Raw genomic sequence first — 20,364 nt, 5'->3', positions numbered from 1 at the left:
AACTGGGCATCTTTTGGGAAAACTCTGAACTTCCTCTTAATTTGGCTATAAACCTAAAACTGCTCTAAAAATAAGGACTTTTTGAAAATACATAAGAAATGTAACCATAAGATAATCTTTATAGCTACTTCCCAGACTATTCTAATGAATAAGAACTTTTTATATCAAGTCATATTTTTTTCAGCCTGCATTTTCATTACCTCCATATGCAAGGTAAGGAGTATTAGTATCTTTCCTCCAAACTGCTACAACTTGCAGGTTAACTCAGGTTACCAGAAGGAAATGGTGAATGCATTAACTGGCACTATGTTCCAAGCAGGATGTTCAGTTTTATACAGATGTTAATTCATTTAATCATCAAAACTACCTTATGCTGTGGAGTTGTATAAGTTGCTTGTATATTCTAAAGATTAAGCCCTTGTCAGTTGCATCATTTGAAACTATTTTCTCCTATCCCGTAAGCTGTCTTTTTGGTTTCTTTTTGGTTTCCTTTGCTGTGCAGAAGCTTGTTAGTTTGATGAGGTCCCATTGGTTTATTTTGGCTTTTATTTCTGCTGTTTTGGGAGACTGACCTGAGAAAACATTCATAAGCTTGATGTCAGAGAATGTTTTGCCTATGTTCTCTTCCAGAAGTTTGATGGTGTCTTGCCTTCCATTTAAGTCTCTAAGCCATTTTGAGTTTATTGTGGTTCATGCTGTGAGGGTGTGTTCTGCTTTCGTTGATTTGCATGCAGCTGTCCAGGTTTCCCAGCAATACTTGCTGAAAAGGCTGTCTTTTTCCCATTTTATGTTTTTGCCTCCTTTGTCAAAGATTAATTGACCATAGGTATCTCGGTTTATTTCTGGGTTCTCTATTCTGTTCCATTGGTCCGTAGGTCTGTTTTGGTACCAGTACCAGACTTTCTTGATGACTGTAGCTTTGTAATGATGCCTGAAATCTGGGAAGGTTATGCCTCCTGCTTGGTTTTTGTTCCTCAGAATTGCTTGGGAAATTCTGGTCTTTTGTGGTTCCATATAAATTTTTGGATTGTTTGTTCTAGTTCTGTGAAAAATGTTATGGGTAAGTTGATAGGGATTGCATTGAATCTGTAGATTGCTTTGGGTAGTATGGCCATTTTTGCAACATTAATTTTTCCCACCCAGGAGCATGGAATATCTTTCCAGTTCTTTACATCTTCTTTAATTTCCTTGATGAATGTTTTATAGTTCTCAGCATACAAATCTTTCACCTCCTTGGTCAGGTGTATTCCCAAGTATTTGATTTTTTGGGATGCAATTTTGAAGGGTATTGTATTTTTGTATTCCTTTTCTAATATTTCTTTGTTAGTATACAGAAATGCCACTGATTTCTGAATGTTAATCTTATATTCTGCTACTTTGCTGAATTGGTTGATAAGTTCAAGGAGTTTTGGGGTTGAGTCCTTAGGGTTTTCTATATACAGTATCATGTCATCTACATACAGTGACAATTTTACGTCTTCTCTTCCTATTTGGATGCCTTTTATTTCTTTTGTTTGTCTGATGGCTGTGGCTAACACTTCCAGTACTATGTTGAATAAGAGTGGTGAGAGTAGGCATCCCTGTCTTGTTCCAGATTTTTAGTGGGAAGGCTTTCAGCTTTTCTCCATTGAGTATTATATTTGCTGTGGGTTTGTCATAAATGGCTTTTATTATGTTAAGGTATGTTCCCTCTATGCACACTTTGGTAAGAGTTTTTATCATAAATGGATGTTGGACTTTGTCAAATGCTTTTTATGCATCTATTGAGTTGACCATGTGCTTTTTTACTTTTCTTTTATTAATGCAGTGTATGATGTTGATTGATTTGTGTATGTTGAACCATCCTTGTGCAACTCCACAGCACAAAAGCCAATCACCCAATGGAAAAAAGGGTCAAAGACCAGAATAGACATTTCTCCAATGAAGATATCCATATGGCCAACAAGCACATGAAAAAATGCTCAACATCACTGATTATTAGATAATTGCAAATCAAAACTACCACGTGATACCACCTCACACAAGTCAGAATGGCCATCATTAATATGCCTACAAATAGCAAATGCTGGAGGGGCTGCGGAGAAAAGGGAACCCTCCTGTACTGTTGGTGGGAATGTAAGCTGGTACAACCACTATGGAGATTGGTATGGATATACCTTCTAAACCTTCTAAACCTATACACAGAACTACCATATGACCCAGCAATCCCACTCTTAGGCATATATCCGGACAAAACTTTCCTTAAAAAAGACACATGCACCCGCATATTCATTGCAGCTCTATTCACAATAGTCAAGACGTGGAAACAACCCACATGTCCATTGACAGATGATTAGATTAGGAAGATGTGGTATATGTACACAATGGGATACTACTCAGCCATAACAATAATGCCATTTGCAGCAACATGGATGGAAGTAGAGATTCATACTGAGTGAAGTAAGTCAGAAAGAGAAAGACAAATACTATATGATATCACACACCTGGAATCTAATATATGGCACAAATGAGCCTTTCCACCAAAAAGAAAATCATGGACTTGGAAAATAGACTTGTGGTTGCCAAGGGGGAGGGGGAGGGAGTGGGGTGGTTGGGGACCTTGGCATTAATAGATATAAACTATTGACTTTGGAATGGATTAACAATGAGATCCTGCTGTGTAGCACTGGGAACTATGTCTAGTCATTTATGATGGAGCATGATAATGTGTGAAAATAGAATGTGTACATGTATGTGTAACTGGGTACCATGCTGTACAGTAGAAAAAAAATTTATTGAGGAAATAACTTAAAAATTAATAATTAAAAAAACCTACCTTATGAAGAAATATTATTATCTTTGTTTACCAAATGAGAAAACTAATGCTCAGAGACTATTCAAAATCACTCAACAGAAGGAAAGAGTATTATTGTGGAAACTGCAGGGACTTTGGGGTGAAAGGGACTAAAGTCAGGTCAATTACTAGTTATGAACTTGGGCTAGTAACTTTATAGGAACTGACTGAAATAATGTTTCTAAAAGCCTGGCACATGGTATATACTTAATAAATAGTAACCCCCACCTTGATCTAAATAGCAATGGGACTGTGATTTGACTCCACTTATGTCTGACTCCAAAATCTATGCTCTTTGCCTTCCATAGTCTTCTTTCAATAGAAAGCTGCCTTGTGCCTTGTTCATGCTTCAAAACTGCCTTGAGGCATGTGGTTTTTGCACAGTGCAGAGCTGAAAAAGGATTATTATCCTCAGCAACCTTAAAAATTGGGTATTTAAGTATTGATTTACTTTTATTTAATATAACTTCCTGAAAAACCTCTTGTCTACCAAAGATTCAATTAAAATTATTAGCCTATAGGCATTTATGGATACATGACATATGCAGCTCTAATAAAAACAGATTAACCCCTCTCTTTCATATTTTACACCGCATCAAGCACTGAAAACTAAGTCTGATGTAATAGATCTCTTTTGTGGTTTTAATCATAACAATTGTACCAAATGACTTTTTTGTGTGTGTGATAACATCATAATGGAAAACTAAATCGATAGCATATTTCTCAATCTAATTATATGCCTTGCATTTCTAAACCAGCTTTAATGAAATACAGTAAGTGGTGGTGTGGAAATTAGAAAAGGCTAAAAAAAGCAGTTGCAAATAATACTGTCAGTGACAGGAATAGTATGAACTATGCTAGTCTCTGTGAATAATGCCTTCCCATCGTGACTGTAAAATAAAAAGACAAAAAGGGGAGGGGCTCTTCCAAACAAATCACTATTTTCAGAAATAAGCATTTTTACAGAATAAGCCTACGGTACATCAATTTAAAAATGGATAAAGAGAACCAGAGACTGCAAAACTCATCTACACCCCAACCTCACTTGTATATCACAGTTAGGTCACCAATTTATAAACACACTAACACCTTCATATAAATTTTAAATAGCTTACATTCCTATTTAGAAAAGTAACTCATGTTCATTATACAAAATTTGTAAAATATTGAAAGACATAAAGAAACAACATACTTCAACCCACAATACACTCCTGGAGATTAACTCCGGTTAATATTTTGCTCAATTACCTTTGTTTTCTTTCCTACGCATATGTTACATACTTGAAGTCATACAATAATTCCATTGAATGCATAGTCATATAGCTCAAGGTCATAAAGAAGATAACCCACAAATAGACTCTAATAGAAACATGTATATTTTGTAGATGCTTTATTTTTTTTCCTAGGGTATCATAACAAAGAATGAGAGATTAGATGGCTTAAATAACAGAAATTTCTTTGCTCACAGTTGTGGAGGCTAAGAGGCTCGATTTTACCTGAAAGTAAAGTGATGGCCAGATTGGTTTCTTTTGAAGGCTCTCTCTTTGGCTCATAGACAGTTATCTCCCCTGTCTTCATATGCTCTTCCTTCTGGATATGCCTGTGTCCATATTTCTTCTTCTAGTAAGGAAACCAATCATATATGGATTAGAGTTACTCCTAATGACCTCATATTAACTTAACTGTCTTTTAAAGATCTAATATCAAAATACAGCCACATTCTTAGGTACTAAAGTACTCAGTGTATGAGTTTTTTTAAGCCGGAGAAAAAGAAATAAACTTTATTCATATGAAGGTCTCATAGAAATGGAACCTAAGAAGTGGCCAAAGCAGGCAGCTTTTATACTTTTTAGGCAAAGGAATAATAAATTTGTGAGAAATTGACTGGACAAAGAAACACTGGAGGGACACAATTCAGTCCATAACAGGAGCTAAGTGTGGCAATACAAATATATTATACACTCAATAAAAAGATTGTATATTTTAGGCCCTGCAGCAGGTACTAGAGAGATAAAGATCAGTAAAGCAGAGTTCCTCTCCTGAAGAAGCTTAAATTAGTGAGCAAGGGAAGGACTATTTAGCAAACATCATTGGGAATTTACTCATACTCTGGGAAAAAACCTATAAAGTCTCATCTTATACCATATACAAAAATATATGGCATTCTTAGTAAAATGATAAGTTTTAAGAAGAGGAATAGAAAAAAGGAAGAGGAGGAGAAGGGAAGCAAGAGAAAGGGTAAGAGGGAAATGGAGAAGAAAAAAAGTAGAAAATGGGAATGAGCTGTATCTATCTCCCCATGAATGATGTAGGTATTTTGTTTTAAATCATTCACCCCATAAACATTAGTTGACCATCTACCGCATGCCAGGTGTTCATCTAGGCACAGAATTGAACCAGGGTTTTTGATGTTTCTGCACATTGGAAGGAGCCCCTCAGATTGTTTATAATGTCAATACAAGTTCATATTTTTCTTTACCTTCCTGTTTGATTTTGGCTTGGTCTCTTTGTACCAACATCATGAGCTGTATGCAGTCAATATGCTCCCACATAAGTTGCTTTCAAGATATTTTTGTAAATCGGATCTTATTAGAAATGCACAAAGAAAGCCGGCTGTTCAAAGGAGCCCTAGAGAGACCCCTGTGGTGAGAAGAAGCATTCTTATATAAAGGGAGAAGCTCTGCCTGGGCTCCTGGGCCGTGTCAATCCCAACTGTCATACCTGTGTCCTGGCTCACAGGTTATGCCTGAGCGCTCATCTGTGTTCACACTGCCTATCCTTCTGCCTTGGATTACAAACCCCTGGAGGTTGGCCCGCCACATCTGTTCCCTTCATTGTGTCCAGTGTCACAATGAAACATGCACAGAGAGATCTTAGTAAATGATTTCGCTGCTGATAATGGATGCAGAAAGGGATCTCAGCCAGCAGTGTCCAGGGGCTACACTGAGGAAATGTCCCTTGTGTCCTACTTCTCAACATCAAAGCCCTACGTCTTATGCATGGCAATGCATTGTCAACTGCAGGAAACAGGACTCAGGATCCTTTCGTCCTATTCTTATTCCCAGAAATGGAAAAGAAATCATTTGAGGAGATGACAAAAGAGATTAAGGGAGTTGGAAATTCCTTGGGACCTTCCCAGAAGCTTCTTTTGAGCTGTACTTGATTGCTGGCCACCCAGTGCCTCTGACGAGTGCAGTCTTTTCTGTAAGCTTCCATGTAGTACAGAATGACGTCTGCTGTCCTCCCCAATGACACCCCTCTCATATTAGTGACACATTGTATAGCAGTCTGCTCTTGGAATCTAATTATCAAATCAGAAGAAATTCATGAGTCTTTGCCTTTTATCTTGGGTTCAGAGACATATTTCAGCCAAAAGTTGTTTTTCTAATAAGTTGTTTTATACGGCCACTGCCAATAAATGAGTGGTATAGTTTCTGGTTGACAATGGCTCAATTCAATCAAGATGTAGTGACCCTAAAATTGACTTCAATATTCGCAATTACAAACCTGTCCCAAGAATTATCCTAATATTGGTGAATTTTCCCTAAGGAAAAAAACTATTTTTCTGGTATGACTAAGTCATTTTAATTCTTTGACCAGTGTTCTATTAGTAATATTTTCCATCTTTATTTCTATCTCACTAAAATGACTTTCATGAATATCCACTGTTTTCCATTATATTTTACAATAGAGCTTTTAATTATTTTTTCTTTCTTTTTTTTTTTTTTTTTGGTCTCTTTTGCCATTTCTTGAGCTGATCCTGTGGCAAATGGAGATTCCCAGGCTAGGGGTCTAATCGGAGCTGTAGCCAGCGACCTACGCCAGAGCCACAGCAACGCGGGATCCGAGCTGCGTCTGCAACCTACACCACAGCTCCCGGCAACACCGGATCCTTAACCCACTGAGCAAGGCCAGGGATCGAACCCTCAACCTCATGGTTCCTAGTCAGATTCATTAACCACTCAGCCACGATGGGAACCCCTATTTATTTTTTCATCTGTGTTAAACTGCCATGGGAAGTTTTTGGGGGGGGCCATTATTTCCCCAAAGTCTAATTTTCTTAACTCAATTTTGCATCTATAAATTATGTCTAAATTATTTTATTTACTTATTAATGTCTTGTCAATTTTTTACTTTATCTAGTTTTAGCCTATAATGGTTTCATTATTTCTCCAGAAAACATTATTTCCCCAGTTGATTCCTCAATTTTTTCTTTTTTAGGGCCGCAGTCATGGCATATGGAGGTTCCCAGGCTAGGGGTCAAATCAGAGCTACATCTGCTGGCCTACACCACAGCCACAGCAACACAGGATCTGAGCCGTATCTGTGACCTACACCACAGCTCACAGCAACGTTGGATCCTTAACCCACAGAGCAAAGCCAGGGATCAAACCTACAACCTCATGGTTCCTAGTCAGATTCATTTCTGCTGTGCCAGGATGGGAACTCCTTCACCTGAAACATATTTAATCATGCAAAGTTTTAGACATTACCAATTTTTGTTATTTTGATTATTTCTATTCAGTAATATTCCACATGAATTAGATGGAAAGTAAGATATTTTATATGTTTACAGAGGGAAATAGGAAACAAAAGCATCAAAATATTGTAAAGTCAATGTAGTGTGGTGAAAGTTTTCCAGCTTCATTCAAATACAAACATCCTCGGAGAGGTCCACCATCCTTTATATGTGGAATATGGAAAAAGTGATTCACATCTCGTACTTTCCTCAGAGATGGAAATGGAGGATTTCCTTTTCCCAGCTGCCTGGCATGTGAGGTGTGGATGTATAACCTGGTCTCCATCTGTCTCTTTCCCCTTTCTAAGGCTCTGACTCTACAGCTGGAGAAACAAAGCAGAGGGAATGCGAGAATTGTTTCCTTGGGGCACAGCTATGGCAGCAGGAGTCCTGGAAGGACCTTCGAATACTAATAGGTGGTGATAGTGATGACAAGATGGCAATGATCATAATTGCTGCAGTCACCACAGTTACTCCTACAATTACTACTGAAATACTATTGTTAGGATTTAGTGGCCACGTTGTGCTCCGTGTATTTCAGAACCTTAGATTTAAAGCAATCTACTTTTCATTCTTTAGTCCTTTCCAGTGTGATCAACTATCTCATCTCCCTGAGGTCAAATTTCTGCCAGCTCTATATTCCCTTAGGGGGGAAAAAAAAAACTTATTGCCCAAAACTTTTAGTAGTAGTGAAACTGACAGCCAGAACACAGATTAGGACTTGAACCCACATGCCAGGACTTAAACCCAGCCAAAACCCAGACTGGAACTTGAATCCACATGCCGGGACTTGAACACAACCTAAAGCCAGATTTGGACTTAAACCCATGGCTTTATTATTTTTTTTCTTATAAAGGAAATTATTTTATTTTATATTTTCTACTGTACAGCATGGTGACCCAGTCACACATACATGTATACATTTTTTTTCTTACATTATCATGCTCCATCATAAGTGATTAGACATAGGTCCCAGTGCTACACAGCAGCATCTCATTGCTAATCCATTCCAAAGGCAGTGGTCTGCATGTATTATCCCCAAGCTCCCAATCCATCCCACTCCTTCCCCCTCGGCAACCACAAGTCTATTCTCCCAGTCCATGAGTTTCTTTTCTGTGGAAAGTTTCCTTTGTGCCAAATATTAGATTTCAGATATGTGATATCATATGGTATTAGTCTTTCTCTTTCTGACTTACTTCACTCAGGATGAGAGTCTCTGGTTCCATCTATGTTGCTGCAAATGGCATTATTTTGTTCTTTTCTATGGCTGAGTAGTATTCCATTTTGCATATATACCACATCTTCCTAAACCAATCATCTGTCGATTGACATTTAAACCCATGGTTTTAAATTCGAGTTACTCACCCTCTGTCTGGACTCACTAAGGTTCAGGTTCTTTATGCCTCCACCCAGAAGGAATTCAGCAAGAGATAAAGTGATAGGCAAGAAATAGATTTGTTAGGCTAGGATGCTTATAAGAGATGCAAGTGGGCAGGCAAGGAAGCTCTGCCTGAGGAGCCAGTGGGCCACAGTTTTATCCTCCAAGAGGAGAAAGGCCTGCCTCTTCCTTTCTGGGAGTAGTAGCTCCTCCTTAGTATCAGGTAAGATGTGTCTTGAAATCAGCTGAAGGGCAGTCTTCAAACTCTGGCCTTGGTCTGAATCTGGAGGCAGGCTCATCCCATCCCCCACTCAATGACCTGAGGCAATTCTCACACCTCCACTAGTTAAGCAAGCCTGCCTTGTTCTGATGGCTTTCCTGAACTTACAGTGGTCTCCCAACATCCCCCAGGTTTCCCTCTTTATCTATGATCCCCTACTGGGACTTCTACAACCACCTGTGCCTACTCTATCTCTAACAGTAGTAGCAGGTTACTACACTATGTTTCACTATGTTTGACACTTCCTACTTCCCATATCCTCAGTTGGGAAAAATCTATAGGTGACACTTGGCCAAACTCTGGGTTATGGCTTTGGTTATGTGGCCTAAGGTGGAAACAAACAGGAGAAAGAAAATGAATCAGAGCAGCATGAGTTGGTCTTTTCTCCACTATGGATCAGTTTTCCAAACCACCAAATCATTTACATAGACAGTGTATACTTAAAATTGACCTTCTCTGCACCAAACTCCATGCTGAGCCCTGGGGATATGGTGGTAAATAATACATTGCCCAGGACCTTAAGGCAGGTTACCGTGAAGAGCAGCATAAGCACATGAAATTAAATGCTGGAGAAAAGATTCAAGGGCTTTTAGGAAAGGACTGGCCATTGCTGAGTAGGTGGCTCAGCTATGAGTCAAGAAAGTCTATCTGAATTTAGCTCTATGGGAAAGGGGCATAGCAGGATAAGATAGCCTTGAATCCCAACTAACCATCTTGAGATGTAGAGTTAGGTTTTAATCCTAAGGGTACTTTAGAATGAAGTTCCTCAGTTATTCAAGCAGACAGGCCACAGATGGTGAGGGTGAGGAGAGAAGGCAACAGCCCAGGACTCACGGAGGCAGCAGTGATGCTATATTCATCCAGGACTTTAAACCTTGCTTGGGAATAACACACTTTATCCAGATCTCATTCACAGCAAGAACTGGTCCTTTAATGTCCTGATATACTAGATGGGCTGTCTTTAGTTCTTAGGCCTGGGAGTGGGGGATATAGGCAAGGTCACTGCAGATTCTTCTGGTCCATCAGGTCTGGGCTTCATCACCAGGTCCTACCCTTCTAAGAAGAAAGGTCCCAGGTGGAGTAGAATTTTTTTCAGTTGCCTCATCTCTTACATCTTTGTCAAACTGAATCCATGACAAAGCATTTCTAAAAAGTTTTCCTGGCCCTATAACATCTACTTCTCCTCTCTGTCACTTAGCATCCATGATGCTGGAAGGCAGTACATGGTCATAAGACATTGGTGCCTATTTCAGTTAAGAATTATTTTCCCCTCAATAACAGAAGCCCAGAGGTTGAAGTTTAGGGCCGAGAAGGAGGTTTTATATTTTTATCAAGATCTGAGACCTCCACTATCATTCAGCTCTGCATTCTGGATAGAGTATTGCAAATACTTTGGGGTGATGAGAGTATAAGTGGCCTTCTGCTGCTTAATAATCTTTGCTCCATTTTAATTTGCTCCTGAAATTTCAGCAATGAAAGACCAATTATTGCCATTCTTCCTAAAAATGCATATCCTCCCTATGAAAAATGAAGCAGAAAGCAGTGGTTTACTCCTCCATACAAGTTGGCTTCAAAAGATCATTAATAGAAGAAAGAGTGGGGGAAAAACTGTAATTGCAATGTATACATGTAAGGATAACCTGACCCCCTTGCTGTACAGTGGGAAAATTAAAAAAAAAAAAAAGATCATTAATACCTGGTAAAATGTTGGATTAATACCTGGTAAAATGGCACAGGAAGGGAGGATGGTGTTTGAATAGAGAGCACTCGTTCTTGTATGTTTAGGCTGCTGTAACAAAATACCAGAGAATGAGAGCCTTATAAACAACAGAAATTTATTTCTCACAGTTCTTGGGGCGGTGAAGTCCAAGATACAGACACCAACAGCTAAGCATGTCTGATGAAGTCTCACTTCATAGTTCATAGACAGCCATCTCCTCAAGTGGAAGAGAGCATGAAGGAACTCTCTGCAGCCTGATTTGTAGGGGCATTAACCCCACAGATATCAAGTTCTCATGTTAAAGTACTATAGTAAGGGTGAAGCCCTCGTGACCTTGTCACCACCCAAAGGCCCCATCTCCCAATATCAACACATTGGGGATTCCAACAAATGGATTTGGGAGGAACACAAACATTCAGTCTATAGCAGCTGGGAACGATAGGTGTCTTAAAGAAGAGAGGGTATTTATAGATTTATAGCTGCAAAGGGAGATCAAGCTTCTGTTAACTTCAGTCTGAGGGATGTGTCTCATGGCTGCAAGGGAATTTTAGATTGCTGGTATACCAACTCACTCCTACCCATGGAATCATTTATCTTTTCATACCTTGAAGATTGGCATCATATGGCCTCCACATATCTAATGATACAATCTGTACCTAGATATCTGTTTCTCTGTGTGCATCTATTAATTCCACATGCACACACACACACACACACACACACAAAATGAGTATTAAGGACCGGCTGTACAGCACAGGGAGGTTTACTCAATGTTCTGTAATAACTTATATGGAAAAAAAGAATAGATATGTGTAGATGTCTAACTGATTCACTTTGCTGTAAACCTAATGCTAATACAACATTGTAAATCAACTATACCCCAATAATTTTTTAAATAAAATTAAAAAGAATGAGTATTATATTAATTGAGGTAATGCTAGCCATTGTGACAAATAAGCTCAAATACATAAAAAATATAAAAGCTCAAATAGAACAAAAGCTTTTCATTCAAGTATTGTCCATACAGGTAACCCTGATTGGTGATGGCTTTATTCTCAGTGATGACTCAGGAACTCAGATTCCTTCCACCTTTTGGCTTCAATGTCTTCAATATACAGCTTCCAAAAGCACTGTACTTGACTCCCACATGCCAGTGGTATGAGGGACGAGCATGGAAGTTCTCACAGGGGAGATTTTTAAAGGCAAGACTGGGAAGTGGTACATGTCATTCCCACTTGCAGTCCACTGGCCAGAACTCCATCAAATGACCATATTCATCTGCAAGTGAGACTAGGAAATGGAGGCCGGCTCATGTCCATGAGCAAAAGGAAACAAGCTCAGCGGAAGCTACTCTGTTTCTGCCAGAAGTGCCTGCTCTGTCCAGGCATTGGGCCATACATTGAAAAGACAGCATTTGCAACCCAGACATGGCTTCCCCTCAGGGAGCTGAATGTATGGAGAAAAATCCAGAGCTTCAACAAGTAATCACCCAACATATGAATACACATATTTAAACAATACCATTGCAAATGTGATGAGAACACAGTGTAAAAGGGGCAAATTTAACAAGTAATATTACATAGACAACAAGGGACTAAGATAAGTAGGAATCAGCCACGTTAAGAGAGGAAGGTATGGGGGTGTGGGGGTGGGGGTGTGTGTGTGTGTGTGTGTGTGTGTGTGTGTGTGTGTGTTTAACAGAGAGAGAGAAGTTCATGGGAAGTATGAAGCATTCCAAGGTGCAAGAATAACCCATGTCAGGGTTGTTAGTTGGCAGACTATGCCATTTGTTGCATTTACTGATTTAGCAAATACCGTGCTCAGAATATTCCAAATATTCTGTACATTTCCATAGAAGTTTCCAAAATGGAGAATGTAAAATCTTGCCATCTACTGCTACTGCCTTGAAGAACTAATTTTGATCCATCAGGAACAAGACCTCACAAATACTCTCCTATAGTTGCTATGATTTCGACAGTGGAAGAGGCCATTTTTAACACCGAGTAATATTCCTCCTTCCTTTTACTAAGCAAAGTATTGAGTTCACAGCCAGGATATCAGTGCCACCCCCTTAACTCAAAGACTCAGCTCTACCCTACCAGAAAACGGCCTGATGATCTAAATATCTGCCACCCTCACAGCCTCCACTTAAGGAAATCACTCAAAGCACATTGTGTGTGATGTTTCTGCTGACAGTTGCACTGTCACCCTGCCACTCTCCTTAGCCTGCTTGGATCAAAGCTCAGAACATAAGTTCAGGGCCACTAAGACAAAGTGGCATAAAACTTTCCAACTTTTTTCTGTTTAGAGTCATGGTAGTTTTAATAGTAAGATTAGTAGCTTTTTTTTTTTTTTTGGTCTTTTTGTCTTTTTGCCATTTCTTGGGCCGCTCCCACAGCACATGGAGGTTCCCAGGCTAGGGGTCTAATCGGAGCTGTAGCTGCGGGTCTACGCCACAGCCACAGCAACACAGGATCCGAGCCGTGTCTGCAACCCACACCACAGCCCACAGCAACGCCGGATCACCAACCCACTGAGCAAGGATCAAACCCGCAACCGCATGGTTCTTAGTCGGATTCGTTAACCACTGTGCCACGACGGGAACTCCAGTAGCAATATTTTATAGGATGAATTTGCTTTCAAAATTATCCAGTCAGATTCCCTCTCTTACTATGACAAAAGCTAGATTCCTATTTCATAGAGAATAAAATTCAGAGACTGTTTACCTTTTAAACACACCCACACACACATAGGTCTGTACACAACAGGTCTCTCCTATGCTGTTCTGGTTGGGTAAGAATTTGTTTAAAAAAAAAAGAGAGAGATGACTTGCTCTGCACATGGAGTAAGAGGAATTTTGTAGCTGTGGTCTAATGAGACACATCTACAAGCATAGATCCGTAAACATAAACACAGCAAGTGAGGCTTTCCCTGCAGGTAGGAGGGCTGGCAGTTTGAGGGACATCTAGGAATCTAGTTTGCATTTTAGTTTAGCTCCTGCTCTGTTCTCTAATCCCTGTGGTCATCCCTACATTTTTAGCAAAAGTCTTTTGCATATAACTGCCTTCCCTCCCATCAGTGATACTTTGGAGAAATGAAGGAGAAAACTCCCATCAACAAATAAGACAGAGCGGTAGAGGCAGAAGGGCAGCCTCAAGAGGCAAAGTGTGAGCTGGTTGATCATGAAACCAAAATTCACAGCAAAGGAATCATAAGGAACTGTGACATGAATCTCTTTAAATCTTCAGGTGGACACTGGGCTGCCCATTACAGATGTGAGGGCTGCCCCAGGTTACTTCACTTCCAGGTTATTAAATTACAAGTAGCCTGCAGAAGGCCAAAGCACATGGGTCCATGAGGGTCAATGGCACAGGCTTCCACTCAGGTCCTGTGTACATAAAACTGTGTGTTTTCAGGTGGTTTTGAAGAAGGATACTGATGACTTGGTTTAGTAGTGACACCTAAGCTTTTCCAGCAACCAAAGAAACAGAGAGGAATACTTTGCCACTACTGTCCTTATCTTATTTCCAAATGTATATGTTGGTCGATGGTAGGTTGTTATTTCTTTTTTCTGTAAGGAAATGAAAAATTGCATCTTGAAAAGCGGCCATAAAGCTTTTCTGTAATTACCAAGAAACCTATCCATTTTATAGACAACCCAACTGATAACAGATGGTCCAGCACTACTTGGTATTTTCTTTTTGTTGTTTTCTCTTTTTTTTTTTTTTTTTTTTTTGTCTTTTGAGTTTTATTTTTCTTTTTGCTCTCTGAAACCAGCATGATATGGAGTGATATTTTAATTTATTATTATGAAAGAGACAGCCACTGGTTTTTAATGGTTACAGAGTGGTAACTTGTACCCCCATCCCAGCTGCTGTCACTGGCGGGCCACGGCAGATATGCAGCATCTTGTCTCCGGCACACATCAGTGCTTCTGCCTGCTGCCTCCCTCCCTCCCAGTGGACGGGCCGCCACCTGCTGCTGGCACAGCGCCGGCCCTTTGGGGAACAAATGTTCTCTGGCTGCTGGGTGACAGGACAGGACAGACGCCGGATTTCAAGGGAACTAGGGAAAGGCGCCCTGGGGCCTGCTGCCCCCACTCCTCCACCCATCTGCCTTCCCTGCTAGCAGAGATCTCACTAAGCAGGGCCAGAGGAGAAGGGGCTTTTTGGTCCGACTGTGGTGTAGATTGTTCTATTTCCTTTTTTCTACCAGTCTCCCTTCAGGCTATAGTGGCCATTTATTTATTCAGGCCACAAGCATTTTCTGGGCCTCTGTTCCATGCCAGGCAATTTGCTAAGTGCTAGGAATATAGACTCTTGAACACCTCAATCCCTGACCTTGAGATAGTCACAGTTTAGTGGGATAGGCAAGACACATCAACCAATAAATTTAATTCTGCTCTGAAACATAACAGCAGAGTTAAAAGTCAAACACACAGAGAAGAAGCATTAAAGTATCACACAAGCACAAAAGATGTGGACTTGGGAGACTTAGTCCAGGGAAATCCAGCTTTGCCCTTGCTGCCTATTTGCTTTGGACCAATTTATTTAAGGTCTTTGAGTCCCAGTGATTCACCTATAAAAGGTTATGCGAAATAATGTAGTGAAGGACTTTAACATAGAATGTGGTAAACACTCAATAAATTTAGGCCATTGTTACTCAGCACAATTTGTACCAAAATGCCTCTCCCAGAGACATACATGGGTCCCAGCTTTGCATCCAGGCAGGGGTTCTGAAGGAGAGAAAGGATACTGGGGAGGGCCAGCTAGTGGACCTCAAAGCTTAGAGCCAAGTAAGACCCCAAAGAGCCATTTCCAAGGACAAAGCTAGAGTACAAGGCCAAGTGAAAAACCCGCCTGGACTATCAGACTGGATGGTCTAGTGTGAAAGGAACTCCAGGGCATCAGAACACACATTGGTGGTATCAGGCAAAACCCAATCACAAAAGAACACATGATGCACAATGAAAATCTGGAGCCCCAGGAGTCTTGAAACAGCTGGAAACCTTTCCTCAGAGGAGGTAGTTTTGATATGAGTCTGAATGGGAACTTGCCAAGAAGACATGATAGGGAAGGGAAGTCCTGGGAGGGGTGTCCTGGCAGGGGAAACAGCAGGGCAAAGGCACAGTGACATCCAAGGGGAAGAGCTAGAGTGTCAAGTAGCTAGGACATTGAGTGTGTAGAATAGAGTGGAAGGAGGTGAGGCTGGAAACAGGGCAGGAGCAGAGACATGGAGACCCTGAGTTCCAGGCTAAGGAACCCAGTCTTATCCTGTAAGCCCACAAGTGCATATCAGAGTCACCTGTCCAGCTCTCAGAAGGTGCCAATTCTCAGGCCACACTGCCTGCATTTCCGAGTTAATTGGACTTGGCCATCAGAGTTTTCAAATTTCCCCGGGTGATTCTTATGTGCACCCACAGGCTGTGAATCAATGCTGCAGGCAATCAGAAGTCAATGGAGACTCTCCTTGCATGCCTAGAATGCTATGAAGCTAAGAAAAGAGATTCATTTCATTTCCACCAACATTATCAACACCGACTCCATGCCAGGCTGCGTGCTCGGCCTTGTAAATATGGAGATGACTGAGTCAGGGTCCACTGCTCTCTGCTTGGCTCCTTTGAGTTTATGAATCATGTTCACCTTCACTGTCTTATCCTGCCTGGCCATCGAGAGGGAATGTGGTTGCAGCCCTTCAGGGGAAGCCGTACACATAATCAACTCGGTCATCATGGGGCCTACCCTGAGGTCTGGCACTGGGCCGCAGTGGAGAAAATGAATTGAGCAATCTTTTATAGAACAAAATCAATAGCTGCAGAACAGCCAGCCACACCAGCAGCTGGGGCGGGAGGGCAGGAGGAGGGGAGAGCATGGGGGAGAGGGGAGGGATCTCAGGAGAAAACAAAGACACTGCAAGGGAAAGGAGAGGAGAAATAGAGGCATCTGGAGGGAGGAAGGAGAAGAGGGCCAAGGGGAGCAAGTTAGGGGGCTCAGTGGTGGTTCCTGAAGGAATGTGGACAAAACCACTGTATCCCTCTTGTCTTAAGCTCCCTCTGCTGCTCAGAGCCCTGAGTGTGGGAGGTAGGTAATGTGAAATGGGAGGGAGAAACTAACACTTAGTAGGTTCCTTTTCCTTTGCTGGGTGTTTTGTGTCCATTCACGTAATTTAATCCTCACTAATCACTCATTTCACAAATGAGAAAACTGAAATCCTAAAGGTTACTAGGCTACCAAACTCATGTGTGATGAAGTCACTTATCTCCTTAGAGGCTTAAAAGAGAAATGGGTCGGGGAATCACTTTGTAAAAAGAGAGGCACTACAAAAATAAGTACTTTTTCCACCCTCAGCCCATGTGTGCCACAGGCACAAAGCTCAGAGACAGAGAGGAGCTCCCAGATCATCTGGTGTGGATTTGAGTGAGCCCAGAACCAGGGGCCTCACTAGACCACCTAGCTTCCAGAGGAGAACTTCAATCTACTTGAAAACCTGTCCATTCAGGTGGCACTAGGCAGATGACAGAGAAAGGGAAAGACAACCTCACAGAACATTTTCTTAGAATCCTCAGGCACATACCCTCCTAAAGGAATCCCATGGGAGGGACCGTGGCTTTCCCTACTGAGGCTGGAAAAGCCTGCATGGTGGGAAATGAGCTCATTGCAGCCTACTGGAGTGAGAAAGACTCCACTTCTGAAAGAGAGAACTCCGCTCAGGCTCACTGTGTGCTATTAAACCACATAATCGTGTCTCTAGTGACTGCCTAGATATGCACCCAACTCACACTAGGACAGGCAAAGGGAGACTTTACCAGAAGGATACTGCACTATCTCACATGGGTGGAAGTGTTGGATCAAACTACAAGAATGTGGGCTTGTAATTGGGCCTTGCAGCAACTAAAATTGGGGGTGTGGACCAGAAGGATGTGTCTCATCTCTTTTCTTGACACCCCTGGTTTTGCACTGCTGGTTTCCTTGTCTATCACCACAGACTTCCTTCTGCTGCAAGGTGAAAAACATGGCCACCAACAGCCCCTGGGCCTCATGTTACAAAGATTCTGCCTTCAGAGAAGTAAGTTTATAGCTTGGAAAAGTCCTAGAGTAAGGTCCATATAAAGGATTCTCTTTGGTTGAGCCTGGGATGGTACCTACCCCTTCACCGATCAACTATATCGGGAGGAGCGAGGTTATGTTCAACAGTATGCCAAACCCACTGTATCCCTTTGAAAAGAGGGGGATACTATCAGAGGAAGGGACAGGAATTAGAATCTTATTCTCTGTCTTGCCAATAGAAAGCCCTCTCAACAAAAACAGAGGGAGATTTCAACAGTGGGAAGATTTTTCAATACATTATTCACATGCAAAAATACTGTGCTATTTGGGGAGATGAATAAGACCCGTCACTAGTCCCCAAGGTGCTCACAATACCAGTGTGTTGGATCATCAGGCCCCTTTCCTCACCAGCACACAGTGAGAGTTTATTTCCCACACTACTTGCAGTCAGCAACAGTCACGTGATGGACGTAACTACTGGAAAGTAGTGTATCATTTCCAGACCTGCTTCATAGAAATGTTCTCATGCAATTCTCCCATGCCATTTGAATGGAATTGAGATGAGCCCACCACCCCCCACAGGTAACCAGGAGGCCATGTGTTTAAAACTCGAGACCCACAGATGAAAGGAGCTTGGCTCTCTGAATCTCGGCTTAGAAGAGACCCACTAACCATAAGCAAACACGGTGGTGTCTTAGATAGAAAAAAAAAAATTAGCATTAGGCATTATATTTTGGAGTCTTACTTATTGCAGATGTTATATCTTCCTTTATTAATAAAGTTAGTAAACATTGCATTAACTGGGGTTAACTATTTTGAGTCCCAGCTCTGCGGTAAACTTGGATGATAAAGAAAATACTTTATACCTCTCTGAGTCTCCCCATCAATTATAGCTAATATTGTAGGATTTTTCATTAATGAATAGAGATAATGCATGTGAACAAATGTGAATGCTAAATTACAGCATCAGGATGGAATATTATGAAATTGTCTCTATATTGCCATTTCTCAAGTATGCCAAGATTTAATTTTAGTACCTTCAAAAGCTTTCAAGTTCGTCATTGAAAGTCTCCTATTTAATAAAGGAGGCAATATAGGTTATAAGAATATAATTTTTCTATAGAACTCAATAGTTATTTTCACATTGAATTTTTTAAAATAAGTGGCACTTAAACATTTTTCATTTCCTGAATTAATCATATTAGAAAAGGAATAGCTTGTTCACCATGAACATTATGAAGCTTCATTTATATCTTGAAGAAATCAAGAATGGATCAGAGTGCAGCTCAATATCAAAAAGACAAACAACCCAATCAAAAATGGGCACAACAGCTAGACATTTCGCCAAAGAAGATATATAGACAGCAAGAAAAAAAAATGAGAAGATGCTCAACATTGCTAATTATTAGAGAAATGCAAATCAAAACTGCAATGAGGTATCATCTCACACCAGTCAGAATGTCCATCTCCAAAAAATCTGCAAGCAATAAATGCTGGAGAGGGTGTGAAGAAAAGGGAACCCTCTGGTACCATTGGTGGGAATGTAAGCTGGTGCAACCACTGTAGAGAACAGTATGGAGGTGACTTAAAAAACTAAACATAGAACTACCATATGATCTAGCAATCCCACTCCTGGGCATATACCCAGAGGAAACTGTAATTTGAAAATATACATGCACCCCAATGTTCATTGCAATGCTATTTAAAATAGCCAAGACATGGAAGCAACCTAAATGTCCATCAAGAGAAGACTGGCTAAAGAAGATGTGGAACATATATATAATGGAATATTACTCAGCCATAAAAGAAGAATGAAATAATACCATTTGTAGCAACATGGATGGACCTAGAAATTATAATACTAAATGAAGAAAGTCAGACAGATAAAGACAAATGTCACACGAGATCACTGATACAAGGAATCTAACAAAAAATGATACAAAAGAATTTGCAAGATAGAAAATGACTCATAGATTTTGAAACCAAATTCATCATTTACCAAAGGGGAAATGTGGGGTGGGAGGGATAAATTAGGGGATTGGGACTGACATATACACACTACTATCTATAAAATAGATAATTCACAAGGACCTACTTATATAGCATAGGGTAATCTACTCAATACTGTGTAATAACCCATGTAGGAAAAGAATCTGAAAAAGAACTGATATATGTATAAATGATTTACTTTGCTATACACCTGAAACTAACACAATGTTCTAAGTCAACTATATTCCAATAAAATTTCTTTTTTTAAAAAAGTGAATTGGAGGAGTTCCCATTGTGACGCAGTGGTTAACGAATCTGACTAGGAACCATGAGATTGCAGGTTCAATCCCTGGCCTTGCTCAGTGGGTTAAGGTTCCAGCATTGCTGTGAGCTGTGATGTAGGTCGCAGACATGGCTCAGATCCCGCGTTGCTGTGGCTCTTGCGTAGGCTGGTGGCTACAGCTCCAATTCGACCCATAGCCTGGGAACCTCCATATGCCGCGGGAGCGGCCTTAGAAAAGGCAAAAAAGACCAAAAAAAATGAATTGGAGCTAAAGAAAAAGAAAAAAACCTTGTCTTTAGTCATTGGCAGCTCTGGG

The 20,364-nt window shown here is 40.7% G+C and overlaps 2 long non-coding RNA genes across 4 annotated transcripts in view; both read right to left on the bottom strand.

Moving 5' to 3' along the window:
- LOC146402927 (uncharacterized) overlaps nucleotides 1-10,819 on the bottom strand; it is a 220,989-nt gene extending 210,170 nt beyond the window's left edge. Inside the window, exons 1-2 of the long non-coding RNA XR_014808133.1 lie at nucleotides 10,730-10,819; nucleotides 4,330-4,453 (exon numbers count right to left, since the gene is read on the bottom strand). This is a non-coding gene — a long non-coding RNA (uncharacterized LOC146402927). The remainder of the gene's footprint in view (nucleotides 1-4,329; nucleotides 4,454-10,729) is intronic.
- Nucleotides 10,820-14,423: 3,604 nt separating this feature from the next.
- Nucleotides 14,424-20,364, bottom strand: part of LOC110261419 (uncharacterized) — a 143,798-nt gene continuing 137,857 nt past the window's right edge. The window contains exon 7 of one of the 3 annotated variants that reach the window (XR_014808136.1): nucleotides 14,424-20,254. This is a non-coding gene — a long non-coding RNA (uncharacterized LOC110261419). The remainder of the gene's footprint in view (nucleotides 20,255-20,364) is intronic. The other 2 variants (XR_014808135.1, XR_014808134.1) reach the window with 2 other exon arrangements.

Source organism: Sus scrofa, chromosome 6 (assembly GCF_054392235.1).
Source record: "Sus scrofa isolate SSC_HxYL_T2T_F1_AM1 chromosome 6, Sscrofa_HxYL_maternal_Yorkshire_Landrace_v2.0, whole genome shotgun sequence".
In the NCBI taxonomy this organism is placed as follows: Eukaryota; Metazoa; Chordata; class Mammalia; order Artiodactyla; family Suidae; genus Sus; species Sus scrofa.
This window is presented reverse-complemented; position numbering and strand designations above follow the sequence as displayed.